This window comes from Hetaerina americana, unplaced genomic scaffold (assembly GCF_022747635.1).
Source record: "Hetaerina americana unplaced genomic scaffold, ioHetAmer1.1.p SCAF_6, whole genome shotgun sequence".
Lineage (NCBI taxonomy): Eukaryota > Metazoa > Arthropoda > Insecta > Odonata > Calopterygidae > Hetaerina > Hetaerina americana.
In genome coordinates, this window is record NW_027287205.1 from 36,368,880 (window position 1) to 36,384,936 (window position 16,057).

Sequence of the window (16,057 nt, forward strand, 5' to 3'; positions counted from 1 at the left end):
GAGGAAAAACCCTTTCCACCACTAAAAAGATCCCGTCCGGACACCGGCGGGGGAGAAAAGTGTATTGGCGCATGTAAGCGCTATTTAATTATGTCGTGTATAAAGGAAGGTGAAACCTTGAAAAAGGTTTCTCCTTTCTTAATTCGCAGAGTGTTGTCACAGATTGTGCCTGGGGACCCAAAGAGCGTGAAGAAGCTCAGGGATGGTACACTTCTTATAGAGACCCTGAACGATACACAGAGCGAAAAACTGCTGGCTATGGGAATGCTCATGACATTCCGATTAAGGTGGAGGTGCACCGCACTCTTAACACCTGTCGGGGAGTCATCAGTCACTACGACCTCCTATACGTGGACATGGAAGAAATCAAGACAGAAATGTTCTCTCAGGGAGTGACTGATTGTCGTCGACTCACCACGAGGCGCAACTGAGAAAACGTGAACAGCACCTCCGTGATCTTGACGTTTGCGCGTGATAGACTACCCGACAAGGTGTTTGTGGGCTATGAATCGGTACCAGTGAGGCCATTCATCCCAAATCCCGTGCGTTGTTTCAAATGCCAACGGTTCGGCCATGTCGCGTCGCGCTGCGAGGGCAAGGCCACCTGCCCGCGCTGTGGCAAAGACGCGCACGAGGATAAAGAGTGCTCTTCTTGTCAATTGCGAGGGTACACACCCAGTGTACTCTCGTGATTGCCCGAAGATGAAAGAAGAGAGGAAAGTCATGGAGATAAAAACACTGGAAAAAATCCCATATGCGGAAGCGAGGAGAAAATACAGGGCGCTAATCGCTCCAACTTTCTCCCGGTCCTTTGCTTCCGTTGCAACCACGCCATGTGTAAAGTGTACCATCGCCACGCAGACGGAGATACCGAAAGAATCCCCAATTGAAAACACGCAAGTGCCTAAACCCAAAAGGGTAAAGGACACAAAGAATAAGGTGGACAAGGAGCCACCTACTCCTGTGGGCCCTTCAAAGAAGAGCCCACAAAAAACCACCAAGGGGAACACGCCAAAAGGGCGTGAGAATACACCTTCCCCGCCGCCTCCAGTGAAGCCAAAGAAGCCGGAGGTAAATGAAGAGGACCAGAGTATCTCTGATACAGAGGTCTTCGAAAGCGAGTGGAAGAGGAAACATCGCTTCAAGCGATAACCTCAATAGAGTTGGTCATCTCCCTTTTTAGTCAACTTATTTATTTATTTATTCATTTTAATTTAGAACTTTAAATGTGTTCCATATTGCAGTGGAACTGCAATGGTTTTTATCGGCACAAGGAGGAGCTGGCCATTTTAATCCAAGATTTTAAACCCTCATGTATTTGTCTCCAAGAGACCCATTTTAAGGCTGAAGATAAGGGTATTCTGAAGGGGTTCACTGTTTTTAGAATGGATGACCTAAGTGGCCAACGAGCCCAAGGGGGAGTAGCAGTTGCGGCCCGTAAGGCCCTTTACACCTCCCGAGTCCAACTGAACTCTTCATTCCAGGCCGTCGCTGTCACGGTGCACACCCCTGAGAGGATGACGTTATGCAACGTGTATCTGCCAGAGGGTGCACCGGTGACCCGCCTGAACCTTGAAGCCCTTGTCCACCAGCTTCCTCAGCCGTTCATTTTGATGGGAGATTTTAATGCCCATGATCCTCTCTGGGGAGGGCCAGAAACCCAAAGCAATAGGAGAGGTCGAATTTTATCCAACTTTATTGAGGATTTTAACCTGTTTTTATTAAATAGCGGCGAAAAAACCCGCTTTAACAGCTTCAATGGGGAATTCTCAGCAATAGATCTTTGTCTATGCTCGAGAAGTCTAGCTCCAAAGCTGAAAATGTCTACCCACAACGATCTCTGTGGGAGTGACCATTTTCCTCTTCTACTCGTTAAAGAAGACTCTTCGCCCACCATTTCAAAACCTCCGGGAAAGTGGCGTATTAACCGTGCGGACTGGCCACTTTTCAAGCGTACGTTTACATATAAACACGACGCAAGTTTCGACGCGTTGCACAACGTCGATAAACTAAGTTCAATGCTCTTGGCGGCAGCTACCAAAAGTATCCCTCGTACGTCCGGGAATATTAATCGAGCTCCTGTCCCTTGGTGGAACGGGGAATGCGACAGGGCGATTCGGGCGAGGAAAAAAGCATTGACTATTTTTAAAAAATATCCCACGGCAACTAATCTGGCATCGTACCGCCGCCTGAGAGCGAGAGCTCGAAGGGCCGTCAAGGAGGCCAAGAGGGCTTCCTGGATAGAATACGTCTCTACCATCAACCATCGCACGCCACTTGGTCAGGTATGGGACAAAGTCAAGAAAATCTCCGGGTCCAAGGGCTCATTTGTCATCTCGCCATTGCTTGTTGCTGGCCGGGTGGTTAATTCACCTGCCGAAATAAGCAACATATTTGCCAGTCAGTTCGCGGCCAATAGCAGTGACGAGGGCTATGCCGCGGACTTTGCGAACGTGAAGAGGCGATGCGAGAGAGTCCCTCTCAATTTTGGTGCAGGTCCTACAAGCGAATATTACAATGAGCCTTTCACGTCCTGGGAGCTTAAATCCGCCATCGAAGACTCCCATTACACCTCGCCAGGGGCGGACGAAATCCACAACGCATTTCTCCGGAACATTCCGGAAACTGCGATTGGGGAGGTCCTAAATACCCTCAACCAACTCTGGAACGAGGGCAGTTTTCCAAATGCCTGGCGAGAGTCCATCGTGATACCAATCCCAAAACAGGGCAAGGACAAAAATGACCCGAACAACTACCGTCCCATATCTCTCACCAGCTGCCTGTGCAAGGTGATGGAACGGATGGTAAACCGACGTCTCATGTGGTGCTTGGAGAGTCGACACCTGCTCTCCGACGCTCAGTGCGGCTTTCGGCGTGGCAGGTCCACGACAGACCATCTGGTTCGCACTGAGAACTTCATCCAGGAAGCCTTTCTCCAACGTCAACACGTCATAGCAGTCTTCTTCGACCTGGAGAAGGCCTATGATAGTGTGTGGCGATGGAGAATCCTCAACACGCTCCACAAGTGGGGATTTAGAGGCAACATGGCCCTATTTATCAGAAATTTTTTAACCAACCGCCTTTTTAAAGTAAGGACTGGGAAGCACTTTTCCCGATCTTTTACACAGGAGAACGGGGTACCCCAGGGTTCAGTACTGAGCGTGACGTTATTTGCCATCGCCATCAACGACGTGGTGGAATGCATCAATGCCCCGGTGATGGCATCGCTCTATGTGGACGACCTAGCCATATTTTGCCGGTCGACACGACTGCCAAACGCTTCCAGGCAAGCCCAGGTGACTCTAAACAAACTTGGAGAGTGGTCGCGAAGAACGGATTTCGGTTTTCCGTGGAGAAAACGAAATGCGTGCACTTTCACCGTGTTCGCGGTTACCACGTTACCCCGACCCTAACCCTGTTGGGTAGGATCCTTCCATTTGTGGAGTCCGTCCGCTTTCTCGGCATGATCCTGGACCAAAAGCTGAACTGGCGGGAGCATATCCGCGTGTTACGTGAGAGGTGTCGCCAAACCCTAAACGTTTTAAAGTTTTTAACTCACTCCACTTGGGGAGCAGACCGCACCAGCATGCTTTTATTGTACAGAGGCTTGGTGCGATCCAAACTGGACTATGGTTCCATAGTGTATTCCTCAGGACGAGAGTCTTACTTGAGACCACTTAAATGTGTCCACAATGCTGGGATACGGTTGGCCACCGGGGCATTTAGAACAAGCCCAGTCCCAAGCTTACTTGCAGACGCAGGGGAGCCTCCGTTGGAAACCCGCAGGATGATTTTAATGGGCAATTATGCCTGTAAAATTTTATCAGAGACAAACCACCCTTGTTTTAACATAGTTTTTAACCAACGGTTTTTAGACTTATTTAACAGGCGGAGAAGGGCAACTAGGCCCTTTGCCGTTCGTTTTAATGATTTTATTAATGAGGTAAATTTTACATTTCCTCAAGTATGCCCCGTCTCCTATGCTAAGTATCCGCCTTGGTTAACGCCAATGCCGGATATTAAACTAATTGCCAGTGCCCAGTTGTCAAGTGCCTATGCGGTCGTGTCCCACTACCATGGAGTCGTGAGGAAAAAAACTGCACACTTCATGCAGCATTTTCACAGCCGAGCTGTCAGCCATAAGGACGGCCCTAGAAGAAATAAAAGAAAGCAATGGCTCTTTCCTCATCTGCACCGACTCGTTGAGCGCCCTAAAATCTATATCGGTCTTTGCACCTGTGCACCCGATAGTCCAGGAGATCCATTATACCCTGTTGTCCCTTCAGAGAAAGGGGAACAGGGTCTCCTTTATATGGACTCCTGGTCACGTCGGCATAAGAGGTAACGAAAAAGCTGACCAGGCAGCGAAGGATGCCCTTCGAAAACCCGAGACCGACTCCACCTTGGTTCCAATGGAGGACGTAAAGGCCGCCTTGCGGAACTCGGTCTTGCAACAGTGGAAGGAGGCTTGGCAGTCTCTGCAAAATAATAAACTCAGGGCAATAAAACCGGTCGTTTCACCATGGTCCTCTTCCATCCGGAAAATTCGGAGGGAAGAGGTCATGATTACGCGCCTGAGAATAGGGCACTCTGCCCTCACTCATTCGTACCTCTTTGCGGAGGTAAAAGAACAGCCCCGCTGCAATGAGTGTTTCCAACCGCTGACGATAAAACATATCCTAACGGAATGTACAACCCCCCTGCGGGTAGGGGGTTAGAGAATACTCCCGCAGTATCCCTGCTTGTCGTAAGAGGCGACTAAAAGGGCGGGGAGAAAACCCCGAAAACAAACCCCAAGCCAGCAAGGGATGCGTCCGGACAGTGCTGTGGATCCACTGTCTGTGAGCGGCCATACCATCTGGCCTGCGATCCGCCCAGGTGTTTGCCGTGCCTGGAGACCCGTAAGGGAGAAAAGGGGATCCTGGAGGGTGATCTTTCTGGTTCCCAGCAGGGTGTCGGATGCCCTGTATGGACCGGGGAGTGATACCCCTCTTCGGCCCCGGATTTCGTGTAAACGGGAGGCCGGGAGCTAGCCACTCCCGGTCAATCGGCTTCCGTCGCGTTTTCGCTCCGGTGGCGAGTGCCAAGGTTGTGGGGGTCTGCGTAGGGAGGTCGGAGATGTAAGGGTTTTGGTGGGCCCTTGCACCGAAGATCCACCCCGAAACAGACAACCACTCCTGAAGCGCTATATCCCTCGAGTTAGCCCTGGCGACCGCTCCGGTTTGGCGGAGTGGCGTCCCAAATGTGTGGCCCCGTGGCGGGTGGGGAGGCCGAGGGACGAATAATTAATTATTATGGAGGAAAAACCCTTTCCACCACTAAAAAGATCCCGTCCGGACACCGGCGGGGGAGAAAAGTGCATAGGCGCATGTAAGCGCTATTTAATTATGTCGTGCATAAAGGAAGGTGAAACCTTGAAAAAGGTTTCTCCTTTCTTAATTCGCAGAGTTTTGTCACAGATTGTGCCTGGGGACCCAAAGAGCGTGAAGAAGCTCCGGGATGGTACACTTCTTATAGAGACCCTGAACGATACACAAAGCGATAAACTGCTTGCTATGGGAATGCTCCATGACATTCCGATCAAGGTGGAGGTGCACCGCACTCTTAACACCTGTCGGGGAGTCATCAGTCACTACGACCTCCTATACGTCGACATCGAAGAAATCAAGAGAGAAATGTTCTCTCAGGGAGTGACTGATTGTCGTCGACTCACCACGAGGCGCAACGGAGAAAACGTAAACAGCACCTCCGTGATCTTGACGTTTGCGCGTGATAGACTACCCGACAAGGTGTTTGTGGGCTATGAATCGGTACCAGTGAGGCCATTCATCCCAAATCCCGTGCGTTGTTTCAAATGCCAACGGTTCGGCCATGTCGCGTCGCGTTGCGAGGGTAAGGCCACCTGCCCGCGCTGTGGCAAAGACGCGCACGAGGATAAAGAGTGCTCTTCGGAACCTCTTTGTGTCAATTGCGAGGGTACACACCCAGTGTACTCTCGTGATTGCCCGAAGATGAAAGAAGAGAGGAAAGTCATGGAGATAAAAACCCTTGAAAAAATCCCATATGCGGAAGCGAGGAGAAAATACAGGGCGCTAATCGCTCCAACTTTCTCCCGGTCCTTTGCTTCCGTTGCAACCACGCAATGTGTAAAGTGTACCATCGCCACGCAGACGGAGATACCGAAAGAATCCCCAGTTGAAAACACGCAAGTGCCTAAACCCAAAAGGGTGAAGGATGGGAAGAGTAAGGTGGACAAGGAGCCACCTACTCCTGTGGGCCCTTCAAAGAAGAGCCCACAGAAAACCACCAAGGGGAACACGCCAAAAGGGCGTGAGAATACACCTTCCCCGCCGCCTCCAGTGAAGCCAAAGAGGCCGGAGGTAATTGAAGAGGACCAGAGTATCTCTGATACTGAGGTCTTCGCAAACGAGTGGAAGAGGAAACATCGCTTCAAGCGATAACCTCAATAGAGTTGGTCATCTCCCTTTTTAGTCATCTTATTTATTTATATATTTATTTATTTTAATTTAACACTTTAAATGTGTTCCATTCTGCAGTGGAACTGCAATGGCTTTTATCGGCACAAGGAGGAGCTGGCCATTTTAATCCAAGATTTTAAACCCTCTTGTATTTGTCTCCAAGAGACCCATTTTAAGGCTGAAGATAAGGGTATTCTGAAGGGATTCACTGTTTTTAGAACGGATGACCTAAGTGGCCAACGAGCCCAAGGGGGAGTAGCAGTTGCGGCCCGTGAGGCCCTTTACACCTCGCGAGTCCAACTGAACTCTCCATTGCAGGCCGTCGCTGTCACGGTGCACACCCCTGAGAGGATGACGTTATGCAACGTGTATCTGCCAGAGGGTGCACCGGTGACCCGCCTGAACCTTGAAGCCCTTGTCCACCAGCTTCCTCAGCCGTTCATTTTGATGGGAGATTTTAATGCCCATGATCCTCTCTGGGGAGGGCCAGAAACCCAAAGCAGTAGGAGAGGTCGAATTTTATCCAACTTTATTGAGGATTTTAACCTGTTTTTATTAAATAGCGGCGAAAAAACCCGCTTTAACAGCTTCAATGGGGAATTCTCAGCAATAGATCTTTGTCTATGCTCGAGAAGTCTAGCCCCAAAGCTGAAAATGTCCACCCACAACGATCTCTGTGGGAGTGACCATTTTCCTCTTCTACTCGTTAAGGAAGACTCTTCGCCCACCATTTCAAAACCTCCGGAAAAGTGGCGTATTAACCGTGCGGACTGGCCACTTTTCAAGCGTACGTTTACATATAAACACGACGCAAGTTTCGACGCGTTGCACAACGTCGATAAATTAAGTTCAACGCTGTTGGCGGCAGCTACCAAAAGTATCCCTCGTACGTCCGGGAACATTAATCGAGCTCCTGTCCCTTGGTGGAACGGGGAATGCGACCGGGCGATTCGGGCGAGGAAAAAAGCATTAAATATTTTTAGAAAATATCCCACGGCAACTAATCTGGCATCGTACCGCCGCCTGAGAGCGCGAGCTCGAAGGGCCGTGAAGGAGGCCAAGAGGGCTTCCTGGATAGAATACGTCTCTACCATCAACCATCGCACGCCGCTTGGTCAGGTATGGGACAAAGTCAAGAAAATCTCCGGGTCCAAGGGCTCATTTGTCATCTCGCCATTGCTTGTTGCTGGCCGGGTGGTTAATTCACCTGCCGAAATAAGCAACATATTTGCCAGTCAGTTCGCGGCCAATAGCAGTGACGAGGGCTATGCCGCGGACTTTGCGAACCTGAAGAGGCGATGCGAGAGAGTCCCTCTCAATTTTGGTGCAGGTCCTACAAGTGAATATTACAATGAGCCTTTCACGTCCTGGGAGCTTAAATCCGCCATCGAAGACTCCCATTACACCTCGCCAGGGGCGGACGAAATCCACAACGCATTTCTCCGGAACATTCCGGAAACTGCGATTGGGGAGGTCCTAAATACCCTCAACCAACTTTGGAACGAGGGCAGTTTTCCAAATGCCTGGCGAGAGTCCATCGTGATACCAATCCCAAAACAGGGCAAGGACAAAAATGACCCGAACAACTACCGTCCCATATCTCTCACCAGCTGCCTGTGCAAGGTGATGGAACGGATGGTAAACCGACGTCTCATGTGGTGCTTGGAGAGTCGACACCTGCTCTCCGACGCTCAGTGCGGCTTTCGGCGTGGCAGGTCCACGACAGACCATCTGGTGCGCACTGAGAACTTCATCCAGGAAGCCTTTCTCCACCGTCAACACGTCATAGCAGTCTTTTTCGACCTGGAGAAGGCCTATGATAGTGTGTGGCGATGGAGAATCCTCAACACGCTCCACAAGTGGGGATTTAGAGGCAACATGGCCCTATTTATCAGAAATTTTTTAACTAACCGCCTTTTTAAAGTAAGGACTGGGAAGCACTTATCCCGATCTTTTACACAGGAGAACGGGGTACCCCAGGGTTCAGTACTGAGCGTGACGTTATTTGCCATCGCCATCAACGACGTGGTGGAATGCATCAATGCCCCGGTGATGGCATCGCTCTATGTGGACGACTTAGCCATATTTTGCCGGTCGACACGACTGCCAAACGCTTCCAGGCAAGCCCAGGTGACTCTAAACAAACTGGGAGAGTGGTCGCGAAAGAACGGATTTCGTTTCTCCATGGAGAAAACGAAATGCGTGCACTTTCACCGTCTTCGCGGTTACCACGTTACCCCGACCCTAACCCTGTTGGGTAGGATTCTTCCATTTGTGGAGTCCGTCCGGTTTCTCGGCATGATCCTGGACCAAAAGCTGAACTGGCGGGAGCATATCCGCGTCTTACGCGAGAGGTGTCGCCAAACCCTCAACGTTTTAAAGTTTTTAACTCACTCCACTTGGGGAGCAGACCGCTCCACCATGCTTTTATTGTACAGAGGCTTGGTGCGATCCAAACTGGACTATGGTTCCATAGTGTATTCCTCAGGACGAGAGTCTTACTTGAGACCACTCACATGTGTCCACAATGCTGGGATACGGTTGGCCACCGGGGCATTTAGAACAAGCCCAGTCCCAAGCTTACTTGCAGACGCAGGGGAGCCTCCGTTGGAAACCCGCAGGATGATTTTAATGGGCAACTATGCCTGTAAAATTTTATCAGAGACAAACCACCCTTGTTTTAACATAGTTTTTAACCAACGGTTTTTAGACTTATTTAACAGGCGGAGAAGGGCAACTAGGCCCTTTGCCGTTCGTTTTAATGATTTTATTAATGAGGTAAATTTTACATTTCCTCAAATATGCCCCGTCTCCTATGCTAAGTATCCGCCTTGGTTAACACCAATGCCGGATATTAAACTCATTGCCAGTGCACGCCGCAAAGCCAAAACGACCGATTCCGAATACCAGCGGCTCTTCAGTGCCGTCCTCAGCTCACTTTCTGACTTTGTCCCAGTCTACACCGACGGGTCAAAGTCAGAATCTGCATGTGCCTATGCGGTCGTGTCCCACTACCATGGAGTCGTGAGGAAAAAACTGCACACTTCTTGCAGCATTTTCACAGCCGAGCTGTCAGCCATAAGGACGGCCCTAGGAGAAATAAAAGAAAGCAATGGCTCTTTCCTCATCTGCACCGACTCGTTGAGCGCCCTAAAATCTTTATCGGCCTTTGCACCTGTGCACCCGATAGTCCAGGAGATCCATTATACCCTGTTGTCCCTTCAGAGAAAGGGGAACAGGGTCTCCTTTATATGGACTCCTGGTCACGTCGGCATAAGAGGGAACGAAAAAGCTGACCAGGCAGCGAATGATGCCCTTCGACAACCCGAGACCGACTCCACCTTGGTTCCAATGGAGGACGTGAAGGCCGCCTTGCGGAACTCGGTCCTGCATCAGTGGAAGGAGACTTGGCAGTCTCTTCAAAATAATAAACTCAGGGCAATAAAACCGGTCGTTTCACCATGGTCCTCTTCCATCCGGAACATTCGGAGGGAAGAGGTCATGATTACGCGCCTGAGAATAGGACACTCTGCCCTCACTCATTCGTACCTCTTTGCGGAGGTAAAAGAACAGCCCCGCTGCAATGAGTGTTTCCAACCCCTGACCATAAAACATATCCTGACGGAATGTACAACATACCAAAGGGCCAGAGACATGTTGAAGATAAGGGGAGACTTAAAAAATATTTTAGGGGATGACTCTGGGTCTATAAATCGAGTCTTAACTTTTTTAAGGGCAACCGGTTTAATGGGGCAGCTTTAGCTTCGGAGCGCATAATTTTAATGCTTTTGATTTTAGCACTTTCCTTTTTTTTTGTTTATTTTATTTATTTATATATTTATTCGTATTTATCTGTTTACTTATTCCTAGTTTAAAAGGAACATAAGTTTTACGTAATGACAGTGGTGCAAAATGACCATAGCTGTCGACGCACCCTACAAACCCCTAAAACTACTACTACTACTACGGAATGTACAACATACCAAAGGGCCAGAGACATGTTGAAGATAAGGGGAGACATAAGAAATATTTTAGGGAATGACTCTGGGTCTATAAACCGAGTCTTAAGTTTTTTAAGGTATACTGGTTTAATGAGGAAGATATAGTTTTTGATCTCATAATTTTAATGCCTCTTGATTTTAACAATTATTTATTTAATTATTTATTTATTTATATTTAATGGTATTTATTTATTCCTAAGTAAAAAGGAATTTTAGTTTTAATTTTAATGAGTGGTGCAAAATGACCTTAGCTGTCGACGCACCCTAAAACTCAAAACTACTACTGCAAATCTGTTCAATAAATTAGTCAAAAAAATATAATCACATTACCTTCGGAAAGCACTCTGTATATCTCCGTTTTTTCCACTCTGTATATCTCCATTCCTTTCGTACTTCCCGATAAAGATTTAACTTTGCTGTACAGCGCACCAGTTTCACCCTTCCTCTGCACACTTTCCATATCCTCACACTGGGTCTTCCACCATGCTTCTTTTGCTTTATTGGTTGCCCGCCTCAATTCTTTGTACTTCATTTTGCCTAACTCTTTATTTATATTCTTCCATTTTCTCCACTTATACATCTTTGTAATCATCTCATCCGTGATCCATGGTTTTTGCGGCTTTCGAAAACCCTTTCTTGATACTTTCCCATTTTTCTTTGATAGTACTCTGCTCTTTTCCCTCATCCATTTTATTCTCTACAGCCTGCTGATACTCCATCCTTGTCAATCCATTGAATGCTTCTTCTTTCCAATTTTTTACCCGCCGCCCCTGCCTTATCTTTTTGAAACGGACATTACACTTCATAACAACTAATTGTGGCCAAGAGTCCGCATCCGCTCCCGAAAAGCTGTGCAAATTGATCGCAATCTTTCTATATTTGTGCCTAACCATAATATAATCTGACTGATACCTTTCCAAGTCACCCGGCATTTTCCATGTATACCTACGCCTTTTGTGGTTTCCAAACCAAGTGTTAGTGATGACTGACCCCGGTCTCCTGCAGAATCCAATTGTTTCATCCCCGCGGTCACTCCTATCTAAACCGTAGTCCCTCGCCTCATTTCCATCACTTCTTTCTCCTACCGTTGCATTCCAATACCCATCACTATCAAATGTTTGCATCATTGGCAATTTGTATGCATTCCAACTAAAAATGAAAGTGTTTCACGAAAGGCATTTTTTATGTAAAATATTTCTCCCTGAGTTTTAAGGTTGTTAAAACGTTTTCTTGAAAATTTCATTCAAACTTTTCTTTTTGTGGAAAGTAATGAAATCTTTCCTTTAACAGAATATGTTCTTTATCGGTGAATTCATAAAAGATAACACGGAGCCTAGATGGTACAACGCGGATACTAGAAAAGCATTGCGACGTCAAAGGCTATGTGGCGCCAAACTGAAAAACATCAGGGATATCTCTAACGTCAAAAAGAATGAGGTCTCTTATTGTTACAAGATACCTAGGGCGAATGCTGAGAAGGAATTCCGGAAAGCGTTGAGCGAATTCAAAAGGAAAAGATGAGCGAAAATTTTGAAAAATAATCCGAAATCATTTCTGTGGTACGTCAGAGAGTTTTAAGGAAATAAGTCAACTGTTAATTCACTCAAGAATCATCGGCAGTTTGCAAAGGTAGGAGAGATCATTTTGATATAATTAGATAGATTAAGGTATCAGAATAACATTGTTCGAGCGCGGTAGGTTCATATTCGTATCAAAAGTATTCTGGTGTGTACTCACCCCCTGCCACAGACCCTGGCAATAGTTTGCAAGGTACTAAACTGAATAATAACTGTCATTCGCTTAGTCATTCCCGAATGTTAAACCCAAATACTTTAATTCTCTACAATTCATCAAATTGAACCGAGATCCCGTACGGTTACACAGTAATTATTTTATTTAATGACTAGTAACTCGGCGTATCAATATAAACCAAGATTATTATTACGGTTATAAAACCCGTAGCGCCATCATTCGGTCATGGATAGGGCCCTGGGTCCCACGCTTAGGCACTGAACTCGATGAGAGGAGATAACAAGTTTATGGAGTGATGTTCGTAAAACTTGGCTGAGTTGCGGAGCGTAAGTAATAGAAGAATATCCTCACACACTCCAGGACAAGAAGGGGGAACGAGTCATCTCCCTCCCTTCCTATATCTTGCCATAATCTTGCACCACTAAATCACTAGAGTAAACGACGCGGTCGACTCTAACAGTTGAGCTTCCACTGTGATAACGTTATTTTACTGTCGCACTTTTCTTTGTTTGTATGGCACAATCTGTCACTTCCGAGTCTTCGTGTGTAACGAAATTTTCGTGATATTCCGGGTCCAATAGACTTCGCTTTCCAGAGATCGTCGCATTTCATTTAAAAAGATATGTTCCAAGTTTACAGTTCATTTTCTACCAATACCGTTCGACTCTACCTCACCCTGCTGCTCTTCTTGCTACCGGCTCCTGGCTCAGAATCCGTAATCTACGATTTTGAGCCGGGAGAGGCTACTTTCGGTCAGTGCCCTAGTGATGCTCCCTGGGAAGTAGTAGATCGGAAATATCTGGCGGTTATCGGGGTTAAACCTAATGAAGATTCGAACGGATACATAATTCCTCCTAAACATTCTACCGATAGAGCCTGTGGAAAAGTGAACGTTGTTCCGATATCCGGCCGAATCCCGGTCAATGTAACGCTATGGGTGAAATCAAAGATCTCCGCAAGCAACTACGTGAGGATAGCAATCGGGAGTTCTGTGAAAACCTTCAGAGCACAAAGTGGATCATGGAAAATTTCTTCGAATGAATTTAAAGTTACCGAAAGCTCTGAACCAATGGAGGTGAGTACTCTCGAATGAGGCGGAAGAAATAATAATTAATCGTGGAGAAACATTTTTCATGGACTATTTATTGTGTATTTTTTTAAATTTAAGGTTGTGTTTATTAGAAGAGCGGCCCATTTAATTTACTTTGGTCTATTGTAAGTCGCCTTCCATGGGTCAAAACTTTGGCATGGTGAAGAGGCTTCTGTGCTCTAGGTCCCTAATGACAGGAACATTTTAAATTTCCCCCATACCAGAATGGGCCGAGGGGATGGAAATATAGTAGTATTTTTGTTTTTAGAGTGCGTCAACAGATATGGCCATTTTGCACCATTGTCAAAAGGTTTATAATCTCAATAACCTATCAACAAACAGACAAATAAATGTATAGATAATTAAAACCATAATCCTAAGATAAGGATACCTCAACTATAGTTTTCCTATGAGGCCTGTATCTTTTAAAATGTTTAGAACTCTTGTTTAAGGAGTTAGGTTCATCCCTTAAAATTTGACCCTAATCACCCCAAATTTTAAAGGTATCTCGTGTTCTGCGGTATTTGTCACATTGGGTCAAAATGTGATTCACAGTCACATGCAGGTCACACTCTCCTCAGCGAGGTTGCGCTTTTTTCTCCGTGAAGAGGTAGGAGTGTGTGAGGGCGCAATGCCCAATCCTCAGGCGATCGTGCAATCATCACCTCTTCCCTCCGGCTCTACCTAACGTGTAAGGACCACATCGATGCAACTGACTTTCTTCCTCTGAGTTTGTTATTCGTGACATTCAGCCACGCATCCCGCCATTGCTTTAGGATAAAGTTGTGCTGTGCCGCCTTGAGATCGTACGTTGGCACCACGTTGGTACGTTGGAGAAGTAGGGAATAGATTTTATTGCGCTCGAAGGGTCAGAAGAGATTATGAATGAGTAGTCATTGTGTTTTATTTCCCGCGGGGCTACGAGGTATGTTCAAAAAGTATCGTGAATTTTGAATTTCCGCGGGTTAGGTTTATTTGATTTTCAATTTTTTGTGGCGTAATGTTGGAACCATTAGAAGAGAGAAGATTCAATTCAAGTTTGTAATTATTTAATAAATTCAGATCCGCATGTTTCAGCAACGAGGTCTCACAAATTATTCGCACTCCAACATACAATGGCCGCGTGGATCATGTATATAAAATGCGGGAAATAGATGGCATAACTAGCAGACTCAAGGACTCATCCTTCCCACGGAAAATACGGGATAGCAACTTTAGGACTGTACGAAGTCTGTTCAAAAAGTATCACGAGTGTGGAATTTCCGCGGCTTATGTATATTTGATTTTCAAGTTTTTTACGCCGTTATGTTGGCGCTGATGTCTCTCACTTATGCCAAAAAGTTCGGCCATTTTGAATGTTCATTTATTGTTGACAGCTGTTTTGCTTGGATGTGTTTTGGCCTGTTCCAAAAAATGGATCAAAGAATCTATAAAATTTTTGTGTGAAAAACGGAATGAAGTTCGCGGACGCATTCCGAATGTTAGCTGTGGCATTAGAAGAAGCTACCTTGGACCGAAGCAACGTTTATCGGTGGTACAAAATGTTCTCAGAGGGCCGAGAAGATGTGAACGACGAAGAGCGTGCCAGACACCCGAGCACGTCAACAACAGACGAAAACATTCATGAAGTGAATAAAATAGTATTGGCCAATCGTCGAATCACCGTAAATAAGTAGATGAGGACCCAAACATATCGATTGGCTCGTGCCAGTCGATTTTTACCAATGATTTGGGCCTGACGCGGGTCACCGCGAAATTCGTACCAAAATTGCTCAATTTCGACTGAAAACAGCAACGCATTAGTATAGATAATGAGGTGTTGGACTCCTCCCATGGCGACCCAAATTTGCTCCAGAGGGTCATAACTGGTGACGAATCATGGGTTTACAGTTATGACGTGGAAACTAAAGCTCAATCATCCCAATGGAAGCTGCGGCATGAGCCAAGTTTGGCCGATTGTGAAAGTTTTGCTTCCAGTTTTCTTCGACTGCAGGGGTTTGGTGCATTTCAAGTTCTTACCATAGGGTAGAACGGTAAATAAGCAATATAACCTGAAAGGTATGCAAAATTTGCGAAAAGCAATCCACTACAAACGCCCAGGTTTGTGGAAGAACAAAAATTGGTGTTTGCACCATGACAACGCCCCTGCTCACACATCGTTGCTTGTGCGCGAAGTTTTGGCCAAAATCAACACACTAATGATGCCGCAACCACCGCATTCCCCACACCTGCCCCCCATTGACTTTTTCTTGTTACTGAATTTATAGAGCCCCTTGAAAGAACGACGCTAAGCTACGATTGACGAGATTAAGACTACATCGAAGGAGGAGCTTAACAAGATCACAAAAAATGATTTTTTGAGTGCTCCAAGGATTGGAAAAAACGTTGGCACAATTGTATAATTTCTAATGGGGATTACTTTAAAGGGCACAAAATAAACAAAAACACAAAAGTCGTGATACTTTTTGAACAGACTCGGTACATTGATGGCAAAGAGTTCCCCTTTGTGAATGCTGCACAGGCTATTGATCTTGGCCCTCAGGACCCTGTGTTGGGGAAAGATAACTGTACAACTACATGCTGATTCTGACTTATAGTCATCTGTGAACACAGGGATGAAGTCTGTGTTGGATATGAGGAAGGACCAGAGCATTTCTTAGTACTCCACATCGGTGGTGCACGATTTGGAATGTGTGTGTCACATGGTCGCAAGGTCGGGCTGTGACGTTACCCAA